Source organism: Acanthochromis polyacanthus, chromosome 12 (assembly GCF_021347895.1).
Source record: "Acanthochromis polyacanthus isolate Apoly-LR-REF ecotype Palm Island chromosome 12, KAUST_Apoly_ChrSc, whole genome shotgun sequence".
Lineage (NCBI taxonomy): Eukaryota > Metazoa > Chordata > Actinopteri > Pomacentridae > Acanthochromis > Acanthochromis polyacanthus.
This window is the reverse complement of record NC_067124.1, coordinates 5,457,426-5,472,671: the sequence shown is the minus strand read 5'-3', so window position 1 is coordinate 5,472,671 and position 15,246 is coordinate 5,457,426. Positions and strand designations below refer to the sequence as shown.

The window sequence follows — 15,246 nt, the reverse complement described above, 5'->3', positions numbered from 1 at the left end:
TGACGTCTTTGAAGTTGACAGAAACTTCGCCTTGGGCTGGCACAGTAGGCATCTGAAAACAACTTTTCTCCGTTTTTTCACAAAAACTGATAACTATTTAGGTAGGGCCACGGTGACTCTGACTCCTTCTCTGCCATCTCTCAGTGAACTGAAGCGAGCGTCTGTGTGTGTGGATCCAGTGAAGTCGCAGGAAGGGATTGTTGAATGACGACATCAACAGTTCCTCCGCTTCTATTGGTCGACACAGACATGTCGGCGTTTGGAGAGGATGTCACTATCTGATCCTTAAAAGTGTGAGATGAGACTGCAGCAGAGCAGAAAGCTCCGCTTCAAGCAGTTCAACATTCATCATTTTAAAATGTAGCTTTATGCGTTCGCTACCGCGCTACATGACCAAAAGATTAGCTAAGCTGTTGAAACGTTTTCTGATTTTGTAAACAACGACGCTACCACGTCGTTACAGAAAAATGTAGTTAAACTACTAACGACGCTATTTGTAGTGACGTTACTGCCCAACACTGCTAATAAATAAAATTGAATCAAATTGAGTTAAATCTGCATTTTTCAAACTGTCACCAAACATACATTTACAGATATAAAGGCAGCCATTCAGACGCTAAATAGTTGTGGAAAAGTTGATCACTTGGTTTCAGTCAACATGTTGCATGCAGGTATGAAGACTTGTGGGATAATCCTATCTGCACTGAGGCATTCACCACTCCACACTGCTGTGGATGAACAAATCTTAACCTGGCAACTGTTTTGATCTGAAATATGGTGGCCCTAACTCACAACTTACAGGACTTACAAGACAGAAAGAATCTACTAATAGCATCTTGATGCCAGAAACCACAGGAATCTTACAGAGATCTTGTAGAGTCCAGGAATCGGCAGGTCGGAGTGGGCCAGCAGCATAGTGCGCATAATGTTTTGACTCAACAGTGTATGAAACACCTGAGGATGACCGTCTATTAGATATGTATATGGTTTATTATACTGAAATATTTGTGTCATGTGTCAGAAATACTTATTAGTGGAACTTAGAATTTTCTGTCTTTTTGCTTCACCCTACATTTCTTATTTCATCATTTGCTTCTTTTTGCATTGTGTCATATTGCTTTGTATTGTTGGGCATCTGGCTGTCCCAATCCAGAGCATTTTAAGGATTTCATATTTGGGGGGAGGTACAGAGAAACCGTCCTTATTAAAGGACAGCTAGCAGCTGGCCACGCCTGCTAAATCCTTCTCACAAAACCCACCCACCAGCTCCATCTGCTTCCCAAGTTGGAACCCCCTGACACACACACACACACACACGCACACACACACACACACACACATGCACACACACGCACGCACGCACACATCTTCTTGCTACTCTTTGATCCCAGGAGAGTGGAAGCCTACATCTGTTCTTAGTGCATCAGATCCCTTTAAAACAATGAATTCCTTGTTGGTTTAAAGAGTGTCTGACAGCGTAGTGACAAGTGATGATGCTCATTCATTCACACTCACAGTTACTATATGCCATCACACACTTTTTCAGTGACCTTGACTGTTGAGTCATGACTTTTTAACACAACAGTTCTTCACCTTTAACCCTTATGTGTCCAGAAAAAAGACAAGGAAAGATTCAGTTGAAGGTCACTGTTTCTTCAACTGCAAACAGACACAGTTCTGAAAATAATAAATCCACATTAGATCCCCTCACAGGACTGAGTGGGTGGATCTGGCAGCTTTGGTGCATCTGTCGTCATTCTTACTAGTGCATGATGTCTGGTGACCTCACTTAATTCCACCTGCCTTCAAATTATGCACAAGTCCAATCAGCCATATTAACAGAAAACATCTGCTCTGGAAAGACACTTTTAAAACCAAAATAGGGAAACAAAACTGTACAATCCAGCTGATTGAACAACCACATCTCTGACACTCCAACCAGGCAAGAAAATCAGCAAAATGGAAGTGAAAATTACGTCTTTTACTTTGTTAGCTTGTCCATATTATGTTGCTATAGACTAGAAGGCACATTGTTAGTGAAATAAGCTGTTAGCACCACAGTATGTCTGCCTTGAACCTGCAGTGTACGCTCAAAAACACTGATTCAGATTTTTGGGGTTCCCTGTGTAACAAACAAACCTAAGCAGCCACACGTCATCTTGCTAGGTTGTTGTTGTTCACAATATTACTTTTCAGAATCAGTTTCCAGTTTAAATATGTATGGTTGAATTTCTCCAATATCCCACCTTGCTGTTGCGTAGAGGTGTGAGTGGAGAGAGAGAAAGCAGCAGTCTGGAGTTATATCCAAACCATTTTGAAGCAGTAATCGATTTTTTCATGAGATAAACTCTGAAGCATGTAACTTTGATACACAGAGATGAGCTCAGGGGTTAAATCAACAAACGGAGATGGAGTTTTAAAAACAGCTAATATGTCAATTTTGTCATGAAGTCTTTTCAGTTGAAGAAAATAACTTACCAAAGGTTTTTACGCAGTTTAATGACTCCTCAAGAATTAGTATGAGTTTAATGGAATGGGTGTTTGTCATCAACTTTCACAGTATGGACGTTGCAGTTCAGTGCATGCAGTAGTATAAAGAATACCCAGTACAAAGATTGATGAGTGGAACCGAATTTCATAAGCACCATATAGAAATCTTAGAGTTTGAGCTATTAGCGAGTTAACAATGTTTAGACAGTTGTGGGTCCAACAGTGTGCACAACTAACGCTTCACCAAGACGTGATGATCACCTGAGCAGGGCAACCAAGAAGCAGAAGTGCAGCTACTTACCCTGCTGCATTTAAGCCGGCTCTCGATGTGAAAGTAGACAGGCCAAAAACATTATCGAAGCCACTGCCGTTTGCATTTAACACGTTTAAAAATAGAAATCCAGCTCTAAATATCAAACTGCACTGCCAGATTTAATAATTAATTCAAGTTCATTATGAATGTTTCGCTTTTTTAGTTGATTTATTTTATAGTTGAGAACAAATAATTCACAATCTTCTTACTAATAAACTGCTGCATTTTAGTGACTCAACTGTTTCAGAGAGAATAATGACCAATTAGGCACTTTTGATTTTTAAATGAATGAAAAATGCATATTTTTATCTGCTGTATGAAATGCATATTGAACTCTTAAACCCCTATGAATCAGGGGCCCTGGTAGCACAACTGGTTGAGTGAGTGACCCATAAAAATAGACCCTGATGCAGAGGTTGAATCCAGGCCATGGCCCTTTGCTGCAGGTCATTCCTCCATTCTTCTCCCAATGTTTCCTGTCCCTCTCTCTCCACTAGCCTATATATTAAATAGGCCTAAAAGGCCAAAAAACAACAACTTTTGAATCACTAATTGCCATATAGTTGACTAGAACTCTGATAGATTATCTGCAGTATACCTCTTACATAAAGTGAATGTGTTAAGCCTCTTGATTGACCACTTATTCTGTTGCTAGACTAACAAAACCAAAATCTGACTATCTGTGGGGCCGTTTACACGAGGACGCTTGCAGGTGAAAACGGCAAAATATTTCAACAAAACACCCTACCGTTTATACGAGGACGGCGTTTTGGGGGCTTGAAAACGCAAAAATTTGAAACCGGCCTCCAGAGTGGAAAAGTAGAAAACTCTCCGCCGTTACGTTTCCGTCTAAACAGCAAAACGCAAAACTTTGCCGAGATCTGACCACGTCGCGTACGCGATTACGTCACATACGTGCTTTGGTTTGCCGGCCGGTACAAGGACGTAAACAAAGATGTGATTATTTCCATCCTTTGTACCTTCAAGCAACTCTGGCAGCTCTATGTACACTACAGGAGTCGTACCAACAAACGTACAGAATCTGTACAGATTCCATTCATGAATATTTACCGCGGCAGAGATCCGAAAAGGGAGATAGTAAGCATGCGCGTAGACATGGCGGAGTTTTATCACAGCGCCACCCAGCTGCCTGGCATGCATATCCAATCGAATTCCACACACTATAGAGTCACCGTATATACGCAGATTTCCTTCAAAACCGCTCGTCTAAACGTGAAATGACAAGACGCCACTTTTGCGTTTTCTGTTAGGATGGTCCTCGTATAAACGGCCCCTGTGTAGTTCAAAGAATGAAACGTCATGTTGTTGATCCAGTAACCAAACTAATCAGTTTCACAAACTGCAGCCATGTTAATCTTCTGAGGGTGTCAGGTCAGACAGAAATCAGATAATTCAGTGAATACTTCTGAACCTACCCTCTTTCATTTCTGCAAATCTGTTTGGTACCAGGGCTGCACAGTGGCCCAGTGGTTAGCACTTTCGCCCTACAGCCAGATGATCCCCAGTTTGTGTCCCGGCCTTCCTGGGATCTTTCTGCATGGAGTTTGTATGTTCTCCATGTGCATGTGTGGGTTTTCTCCAGGTTCTCTGGCTTCCTCCCACAGTCCAGAAACATGCTGAGGTTAATTGGTGATTCTAAATTGTTCATAGGTGTGAATGTGAGTGTGATTGTTTGTCTCTATGTGTAGTCCTGAGATAGACCAGGGTTCATCCCCACGACCCTAATGAGGATTAAGCAGTTTGTAGATAATGGATGGATGTTTGGAACCATGATGCTAAAGGATGAGGACTGCCTGGTTCCTGTGAAGAAATGTGGTTTTAGCCCTTGTTTTGATCATTTCAACAAACCGACTCATCAGGAGCCTACAACTCATTTTAGAGTGTCCTGGCCCTGCCTGCAGACTCCTCAATTACAGAACAAGAGAGTCATCTGATGCTATTTTTGCATTTCACTCGCAGTTCAGATGAATATGCAGTAGAGTTGAGAAACACATGTCCAGGTGCTCACATGCAGACGCATAATGTATGTACGTATTTGAAGTCAGGAAGATGCAGGAGCAGCAGATAAATGAGGCACTCATTCAGCGTTTGAGATTCCTGGCGTATGGAGGCCTGCTTCCACTGAGAGCTGACAACCACAGGCTGGGCGAACGACTTCCAGAGACAGAGGGAGAAGGAAAGAGAGAGGGGAAGAAAATATGAGGCATTAAAGAAGAGAGTCAGAGTGGGAAAGGGCCACAGAGAGGCAATGCATTATTTATTAATCCACAGCTCCCTCCTCTTCTTCATCCTTTACTCCTCCCCCCCTTTCTCTGCTCACTCCTCCTCTTGTTCCTCTGCGCCCTCTTCCTCTTCATCCTCTCCTCCTCCTGTACGCTCTCCACCTCCCAATCCTCCACTCTCTCTTGCTCGACATCCTCAAGTCCTTCGCTTTTATGTTTTCTCCCTCGTTCTCCTCCTCTTCATCCTCTGCTCCCTCTTGGTCATCTCACTCCTCCTACTCTTCTCTTCCCCCTTCAGTCCTCTGTTCTGACTTTGGTTTTATCTTCACTTTGTTCTTTATGGTTGACTCAAACATTTTCCAGAGTTGCTTTAAATCTTCTTTCTGTTGTTGCTGTCCATCTATCACTCTGTGGAAGTGTTGTGTTGAACTGGCCATTGTAGTACAGAGGTGACTAAAGGAGAGACCAGTCTCAGAAAGGATTTAAGACATTGATATTTAAAGAGCTGGTTCATCCAGATTACCCCAAAGCATCTCTTCTCACAGCACTGAGTCATGCACAAAGATATGTGTGTCTTTGTCCATGACTGACACACCTGTGTTTGACATTTCTGACAGTTTAGAGGATCTGTGTCTTGTTTATTCAAAGAAAATATTTTATGACGTTTATGAGGAGATACATGCTGAAACTATTTCTTGACACCAGTTTCTGCATTCACACATCCCTTCTGTGCAGAATCACTGACTACAGCACAGGCTGGCATATGTAACCACTTAGCACAGATTGTGATGTTGTATAGGTAGGCATGGCAGTTTTAAGCTGGTAACCTACAAAACTGCAAATTGCATGCATTTTACTCTACTGAGTGAAAGAGACACAATATGTTAGTTAGCAGTCACCAGTGTGAAAATATACACTTATTGACACTTTTAAAGTTCATTAACTTGGTGTACATCGTGGGATTTATGTAATTTTTTCTCATTTCAAAGAGGCAAAGCAAATTTCCCAAAACACTGAATCATTCTGTAAACCTGTACCTCGGTTGTAGCTGAAGACAGTAATAGGAGAGCAAAAAATGGCACAGATGAACTGAACGTTTCATCTCAAGCCCCCTGTCAGGTGGCACCAATAAAAATATTACCTGCTGTGCACCTGTAGTGGTAATTTGATAAATGATAATTTGATAAATGACCATTCTAATTAGGACGATGTCCAATGTGAGCACAGGTCTCTTCTAACGGACAGTGCCACAACATTAGCCAATACTGCAGGGACCTACTTAGTTGATGTGTTAAATGAGTGATTCAAGTTCTTGTACAATTAAAAGAAAGCCTCTTTTTGGAGCCCTTGGTGGTCTGTAGCTCCTAGGCAGCGCCCCCTTTTCCCCAGCTTTGGTCCTGTGATAAAATCATCTTGAGTCAGGTCATCAGAAATCAGGAGAACTCATTATTAGTCACTGTGTGATCTTCTAATGCAGTGGCTTTCAAACTGTGAGACTGGCCCTTCTGGGGGAGCAAAGAGTCACAGGAGGGGGGACAAGGGGAAAAATACAGAGTGGAACGATGACTAATGAACCAAATGGTTTCACTAAAGAACCTTCACACAACGGTGCATTGCTGTGCTCACAACTATGTTAACTACAACTTACTGTTGATTTCCAGCTGCACAAAAGAAAAGTATTTAAAGCATTCATTTATTCATTGAGTGATTGCTGCAGTGTTTCTACAGTGTCGGGAGCGCGTTACTGACAAACTGTTGTCTCTTTGTGTTTCAGGTGGCTGTCGTGAAAAAAAGGTGAAGACAAAGATGCTGACATTGAGGATCCAGACAAATGAAAGAGCCCCAGTTCTCTTTATTTATTACCTTCACAATATGTGTGTGTGTGTGTGTGTGTGTGTGTGTGTGTGTGTGTGTGTGTGTGTGTGTGTGTGTGTGTGTGTGTGTGTGTGTGCGTGCGTGCGTGCATGTGTGTGCGTGTGTCTGTGTGCACATGACAGAGAGTGAGCGTTGAACAAGTGTGTATTATGAACGGTACCTAAGATTTCAGGCTATCATTTGCAAATTTTGTTTACTTTTTATAAGGTTCCAATAACTCCTATATCATTGTCACAGTATAAACAAAAGGACTTTACTATTGGTACATATGGTGTTTTGTGTTTGTAACTAGCCTCCTATTTAAGAATGTATATTTGTATGTATGATATACTCATCTAGAAACTATATAATGGACAGTTTTAATATTGCTTCACCCTCTCACCACTATACTGCTTTTGCCAAGACACAAAACTCAGCAAACACAAAGGAGACACGCACATGAGCAAAAACACATCTATAAAACAGAAAAGATCAAAGAAGACAATGAATCCTAAAGAGTCAGTTTTCCATCTTTTTTCTAAACAGGTTCAAGTCAGATTTGTGCAACTGTAGACAATAATAATAATAATAATAATGATGATGACGGAGGGCTTTCAGGTGATGTAACACATCCTCTGGCAGCCATATTGGAGGTCCTCAGTTCTTTGATGCCTGAGAGCAGCTATTGTTTTAAACATACAACTCAGCTGACTCAGCAGTCACAGCATGTTTACTTTGCATCTGCTTTAAAGGTTGAACTTCTTATTAAATGACTGGTATATGTGTTAACTGTTGTAATTGTCGGTTAACTGTTGCCATTTTGGCATCAACAAATCTCATGTAAACACTGCGGCACATATCTTGTAGGTAGCAGTAAATAGCAGCTAGTTGTTGTGTATGAACATATTGATCTTTTTCCCGATATTCATCTTTCCCTCCTAATTTGCCAGCTGAAGTGGGTTGTGGGTTGACCACGTGTAAATGCGTTTCTTTTACAGCCTTATTTTGGAAGTTCTGATCATCATTCCCATCCATTATCTAAGCATTTTAACAAATGTTGCAATTAATTGACTGTACTGTAAAACTGTGTGCAGTCACATTACAGGTCAAAGGAAGAAGTGGCTTACTGTGGACATTTTGTTCAACTTTGGGCTTGATTGAAGTATAGGTCTGCACAGTGTATTACTGGGAGTAGGGAGGTGTAGACATCAATGGCGTACACTTTTTATGATCATACTTTGCAGTGCTGAAATTAAAATTGCATCCAAAAGGCATTTCTCTCATTGAAAACCATCTCAAAATCTGTAAAACAACAATTCTGTTTTCGTGAAATATGGTTAAAATTAGCACCACATTTGGATGGAAACTTGCAAAAGCTATTTTTATTTGTGACATCATAGCTCAAGGAAAAGTACACTAATGTGCATATGTGCAGTGTGCAGGGCCACAAAGTGCAAAAAAAAGAAAAGCATTTTGTCACATTCACTGGGTTAGCAATTGGTAACCATTTCATTGTAATGCATGCACTGGCTAATCGTGCACACATTTGCCGCCATTTTCACTTCAAAATTATAATCTAATTTATACCTGGATTGAAGTATTCGTACTCTAGTATAGTGGTGCTTATTCTGGATTTACGATATATATTTGGCATCAAAATTAGAGTTAGTCAAAGGTTATCGTAATGCCTGAGAAAGATGGTGAACACTCCCAAAGTAAGGCCCTGGTTTTAGGAAAATCCAGATGACAATGAGTCTCCTTTAATTTTCCGGTGGACCTCCATGATGGAACCAGATCTGGCTAATAGGAATTTTGTGTTGCAGCTTGAAAAGCCTGTCTGACACAAATGATCTCTGGTGGAGATGCTGACGGTGTAAACAGAACACAACAGGGACAGCACCAACTGGTGTGCATAAGAATATAGATGCAATACGTGATTGTCAACATCTGTGTGCCTGATGGAATCGTATGCTAGTGTGTGTGAGTGTATCTAACATGGGCAATAGCTAAGCATTGGTGCTTCCATCCATGTATATGAGCTAATGTACAAAAGATAAGACACCAAGGCAATAGGCTGTGCAGCCTGTTGTTGTTCCAGCCCACGACAATCCTCATTTCTCTTTATCTGATACCATCAAAAGATCTGCAATATCAGAAACAGATGATCTGTGTCAAACCTGCAACTTGTTCAATTCCTGAGTCAAATGTTGCGATTGATCTGGAGCTTTAGTTATCTGACAAATTAGGTGAGTGTAGGGATGAATGATTTGCAGTGTGTGTGTGTGTGTGTGTGCTGTTTGTGTATTGTAGTTGGTGAAGAACTTTGATCCGTCCCTATACCACCAGCATATGCTCTCATATGCAGAGACCGTCCCCATATGTGTGCCCCTAAAGATGATACATGTTCTAATGTTTGGGAAATTGTTATGACACCATGACCAACGTCAGCTGTATAATGTAGTCTCATCTGCAAAGATGTTTATAATGGGTTTGGTCTTTTTTTTGATGTTTTGTGTGAAGATATCTGAATATTACAGCTTAGACGTATGGTGATAATTGTGAAGTACTATCAATACAATGACTTCCTCTTTATCAGTCAGTTTGGAAATAACTGAAAGAATATTATTGGCCCTGCACTGTTGTTTAGCCAAAAAAAAAAAAAGATGAGGCTGCAAATCAGATGCCATGGAGAAATAGAAGCTGTGGATACTTACAGTATCATGTCACTCCACGGCCTCAGAAACTCACACACACAAACACATACACACATATTATAGATGTCTTGCCTGCTGGGATAAACCTGTCACACCCATCTAGTCCCGTCAGCTACAGTACAGTATAACCCTGCAGCCCCTTCATGTCCCCCTCCAGCTGGATTTTGCTTTGCAATGTGTCATATTCAAGCATGGCTTTGGATTTTTTCATGTCTGTCTTTAATACAGCACTTCTCTAATGTAATCATTCCTCTTCTCCATTCCAGCCATGAGACGGAACTTTCATGAAGTGGATACAAAGTAAGAAATGGCATTCCAAATCCCAGCTGTAGCTCATATGAGGCCTAATTGAGTAGTTACATTCATACAGGCAATTAAGTCTGTTCTGAGGAGCTGGTTGAACCAAACCAGAGCTAAAATGACATTTGTTAGTTGGGATATTCATGTGTTTTTAGTGCTGGATGAGTTTACAGGCAGTTGTTTACTAACATTTTAGCCACAGAATTGATCACACATTATTTTGATCTAGGCTCGTTATTGACTAGTATGAATTTTGCATACCTGGAAACCATCAAAAGGCCTTGAAACATAATTCTGCTCCAGTGAAGTCACAACAAAGAATGGCAGACAAAAAATTAGATCTGTGTGAAGCAATTATACATGAGAGAATCAGAAATGCGGTATTTCCAGTATGTTTTCTCGAGGGTTTTGCCTCTTTTAGAATGTGATAAATGCACCAAACTGGAGAATTACTGCCACTACATTGGCCATCATGATGCACCCACCTTCTGAAATTCATGTCAGTAGGGAAGTTTGTTTAAACTGGATTTTTAGTATTTATTCTACATTTGAAGAATAGAAATGATCGCATAATATTGAATCTTGACTTCAACTTTGGAATGCATTTTTGCCCCCTGTCCTTCACAGTGGTAATCACTGGATGAATGGATCGTTTGGAGACCAAGTGCTGAGGAAAGATGATTGCAGTGAGCTATAATACTTTCACTACACAAATAGAATGCAAGTATTGTGTTAAGACTGACTTGAAAATGTCTGAACCCATCCTTTAAAGGGGAAAACTCGCTGACGAGAAAGAGCTGGAGTCGTGCAGAGCTTTGACATTTTATCGAGACTGAGTTCCAATCCAGCTTCTTCGACCACAGAGAGAAGTGACTCTGAGGCAAAATAAATGATTATGGGCTAAACTCTCCCAACAGCGTTTTAAAATGCACTTTAAAGAAAAATCGTTTTGCCCTACATTCCAGCGAGTATGGTCACTTTAAAGCACTGGCTTTGCTATTAATGCTAAATATATGAATATAAATATCTACCCCCTGCTTTGCCTGATACAGAGCAAACTGGCCTTCCTCATAAATGTAAATATTGTCCCCAGTTTTGAACTTTTACCACAGATTGAGGAGAGCTCGTAAAAATGCTGTACTTGAAGTTATCTCGCGGCTTTTCAGTGTCATCCCCAGGCTGTGATTGTGCGGCAGAAAAAAGGGGAGGAGAGGCAGTGGGTAATGCCAGTAAAGCGGCGTGACAGAAGAGGGTTAATACCATCGAGCTCTGCTAAGATTGCCCAGCCTCGTGTGGCTTTAAGGGATTGCAGGCAGTATTAGCAGCTGAATAATTATTTTTGGTATGTTTCGCCTTGTGTGCACACTTTCGGTGTGGCACATATTGCTTCATTCACCCCCCCACCCCCCACCCCCACCCCCACCCCCCAGCACTCTTCTGTGGAGCTTTGGAAGCCTGCAGTCTTGTATAAAACTTATATTTTTGAGTCCTGTGTGGGCTGAGTTCAAACTTTGTTCAAACTTGAATGTTCTTCATATATTTCATATACAGTCCAGTGAAGGAAAGATTCAGTGGAGTTGCACATTTAGCACTGTGACAGAAAAAAAAGAAATCAGCAGAAACATCAAAGGTGGAAAATGATGAGGTGATGACACACCTTCTATGAAGTCAAATAGTGATGCTTCCACTATGTTTGTATACAGGGTTGTCCCCATAATGCTATTAAAGAGAACTCATATATGAATATGCATATATGATGAATATAAATATAAGGCATCTATTTTTGGCATTCTTTATCATGTGGATATAAGTGGTATGAGTAGGAAAAACCTCTAGGTTGGATCCGACGTGCATCCTCGCTGTGCTCAACAATGAGTCTGTGTTTGCTACTTTTTTTCAATGAAGCTTCTCTCGTGGTTTGGTTTTCTTTTTGTATGCTGCACTGAAAATACATCATTTTCACAAGTGGTTTGGAAAACAGAAGTGTCGCCAGTCACTTCATCAAGTGAAATAATATAGTATACAGTAGAATAGCCGTTGCATTATTTGTTACGACCTCTATGTAATGTTATTATGGAAGATGTAATGTCCTTCTGTAAATGTTGTTTAATGTTGTTTTACCTGAAATAAAATTTATTAATGCTTCAGCTGTGCCTATAGACCTCAAAGTTTCTTTTGGAAAATAAAGACGACACACTCCATCCCTATTTACACACGCGTACACAAACCAACTTTAAAGGGTGATACTGATATTTCAGCACATTTATGGCAAATGTTTCCAAAAACTTAGAGTCAAATTGTTGTTTTTTTAAAATTTCCTTTTACTGTTAAGCAGCCATTGGTTGACTGAAAAAAAATCTGCATTGTAAACCTTTAGATGAGTCAACTTTGTACAGAAGGAGATGTCTCTTGAACCAATGACTGCATGTGGGTGTGGCCAGCTGTGGTCTGTTCTTGTTACTATATCACTGCTGTATAAAGAGATTTTAAAAATAATGATAGATGCAGGATTATTTTACATAGCATATTTGCTTTCAGCTACTCCACTTCCCATAAAGTCAAACCATTTGCAGGTCAACACAACCAAAAGATCAGATCAAAATTCCCATAATAACCTGTTTCTGACTTGAAAGTAGCATGTACATGACCATCCAATTCATAATTACAACTGGGAAGCTGGGACTTGGCACTTAATAACACAGCTGGATTTGTAGTTACCAGCATAGTTACAGATGTTAGTGGGATTTTCAATGAGGTTTTCAAACTCCTGGAACACAACCCAAAAGTTCTGATTTCATTTTGGCTGTCTGTAGGAGGCCCAGCACTGTGTTAGCTGAAAATAACAAAGGGTGACAATTCCAGTAGCAAGGGTTGTATTAGTTGATCACTTCTGAATCCTACAGCAAAAAAGGAAGACTGAGGAAATGATTTCATTTAGTTATATAATCTAGGTTTTTATGAGTTGTTTTATATAGGTCTTTTATTAGCTCTTAGGTTTTTAGGGGTTTTTTCAGGTCAATAGGCTACTATTTATCTTATTTTTTATCGGGTCATAATTACTGTTTTTAACTTGGGCTGAGACCTGAGTTCTGTGTTTCATTCCTCATGTTCCATGCAGTGAATGACAAAGTATTGTGTCATATCACAGAGTAATAGCAGTCCTTCATGCTTCTGCAATGTGAAGCTTACGTAGCATAATGTATAAATACACATGCAATATATACCGTGTATTTTGTGTGTATTATTTTAAACTGAACAGGTCATTACAGGTCATATCAACACAGCAAGGCCATTCCAAGTTTCAGTAATCATAGTACTATAACTATAGGACCTAAAGACAAGAATCAAGCACCACATTCTGTAACATATTTTTGATTGTAGCTCTCATCTCTCTCTGTAAAGCCTAAGGAAGAAAATCTAGCATTCCAATGTCAATGTGCATTTTACAGTCCTTGCTCCTCGCCTACTGCTAACAGTCAGACAGACTACAGTGCCAGTTGGAAAGCCCTGCTCTCATCTTGTCTGCATTAGGAATCATATGTATCTTTCCACCTTCGGCTGATTTCCCCCTGCTGCTTGGTAATAAACAGATTCTCCGTGCAAGGCCTGATTACAGGAAGTTACGTCTCAACTGGTGCTTGGAAATGACACAGAACATACCCCCAAACTGCATTCTGTCTGCACATAGCACAGTAGTGCTGCATGCTGAATTTCAGGGGAGTAGTTTCCAATTCATTTCAAGGATTAGTACTGGGGGTAGATTAACCATTTCAGATTTAAATGTGGTGATTACAACACAAGCAGATATAGGGAAACACTGAACTACATCAAGGAAAGAAGCATCTGACTGCTAATACACTGAGTCTTTTTCTCTTTTTTGGGGGAGGTTGGGGCATAAGGAGGTAATGGATACAAGCAATAAACACAACACAGTCGGAGACTGTCCTTTTTTCATGCTGTAACATCTTACCAAACAACTGATTTTTACACACCCAGCAATCATGTAGCAACATTAGCATTCAGACTGACGTGTTTCTTCCAGTATGATAAAGTGAAGCCTGTTTTACCTCTGTTTTTGGTCTCCTCCAGCTCCTGAAAGAAATGTCTAGCTCTTTAGCCAATAAATATTTCACTATGCTCCCCAGCTTGCCTCCTACTGTGACTGTCTGCTGTTTGATAGTGTGCAGTGGGTGCCTCCAAAAGCAAACGCTAATTAGAGCAATGAATCAGACAAACAGTGTAAGTGTGAATCGCAAAACCAAGACAGTGAGAGAGATGTTAAAGCATAACCATTCCGATTGTCAAGCGATTCTACTCTTCCAAAAACTTTGCAAATAATCAGAAACACTACAGTATAGCGTTACATTTCTGCTAATTGATCCCCCTTATCCTACAGCTGGTCCTTTAAATAAAAGACAGAACTATTAACATCTATCAGGACCTATGCTTAAATTTAATTCAGATTTAATGCAATGTCAGTGCAATAGTGTTAGTAACTGCTCCGCCAAGGAAAACAGCAGAGTTTTTTTATGATGTCTGTATGTTTGTCTGTCCACAAGATTACTCAAAAACGGACTAATGGATTTGGATGAAATTTTCAGAGAAGGTCAGAAATGACACAAGGACCATCTCATTAGATTTTGACAGTGATGCAACTTATAGTCTGGATCCATGGATTTGTTAAAGATTTCTGTATCAGCGGTACGGCGTAACTGTGACAAGTGAACACCATGTCAACTGCCTGCTCATGATCACATGATTTTGATCCTCCTACAAATCCACCGCTGTGGACTTATCAAGACTTATCCATCGGAAATGATAAAAGGAACAATTAATGAAATTGTGGGGGTGTTTCTGAATCCCATCAATTCACACCGCCTGCTACATATTTAGGTCATGTGATTCAATATCCATACATAACGTACACATGCTGTTAAGGATCTGTGGCGGTTAGAACCCAGGCAGCAGGCGGCAGACAGGCAGGTGAATTTAGTGAAGAATTTATTGAACACAAACAGAAAGGCACTCCAGAAGGGAGGCACGGGGAATGAACGGAACAGGGACAGAATGGTAACTAAACTAGGACGACAGCGCGGGGCCGTGGTGGAGGATAAACTAAATCAAACAGGAGGGGGGGTGACTCACTGAATGTCCAGTGTTCAGGAGACGGGACGGAGGTAGAGTTGAGGGAGCCAGTGGAGGGAACGTGGCGAGGACAGAGAAGCATGCAGATCGGGAGCAGATGGAGGAGTGATGAGCAGACGAAGGATTCTGGGGTGAGACGCAGACGAGGTAATCCACATGGAGAGACAAAGTCCGGGGAGCGGTGTGC

At 40.7% G+C, this 15,246-nt stretch overlaps 1 protein-coding gene across 3 annotated transcripts in view; it reads left to right on the top strand.

The window, feature by feature from the left end:
- Window positions 1-12,061, top strand: part of cdk14 (cyclin-dependent kinase 14) — a 247,189-nt gene extending 235,128 nt beyond the window's left edge. For all 3 annotated transcript variants that reach the window (XM_051956814.1, XM_051956816.1, XM_051956815.1), the window contains one exon: window positions 6,821-12,061. The gene's annotated coding sequence lies outside the window, so the exon portion shown is untranslated. The remainder of the gene's footprint in view (window positions 1-6,820) is intronic.
- Window positions 12,062-15,246: the final 3,185 nt, after the last annotated feature.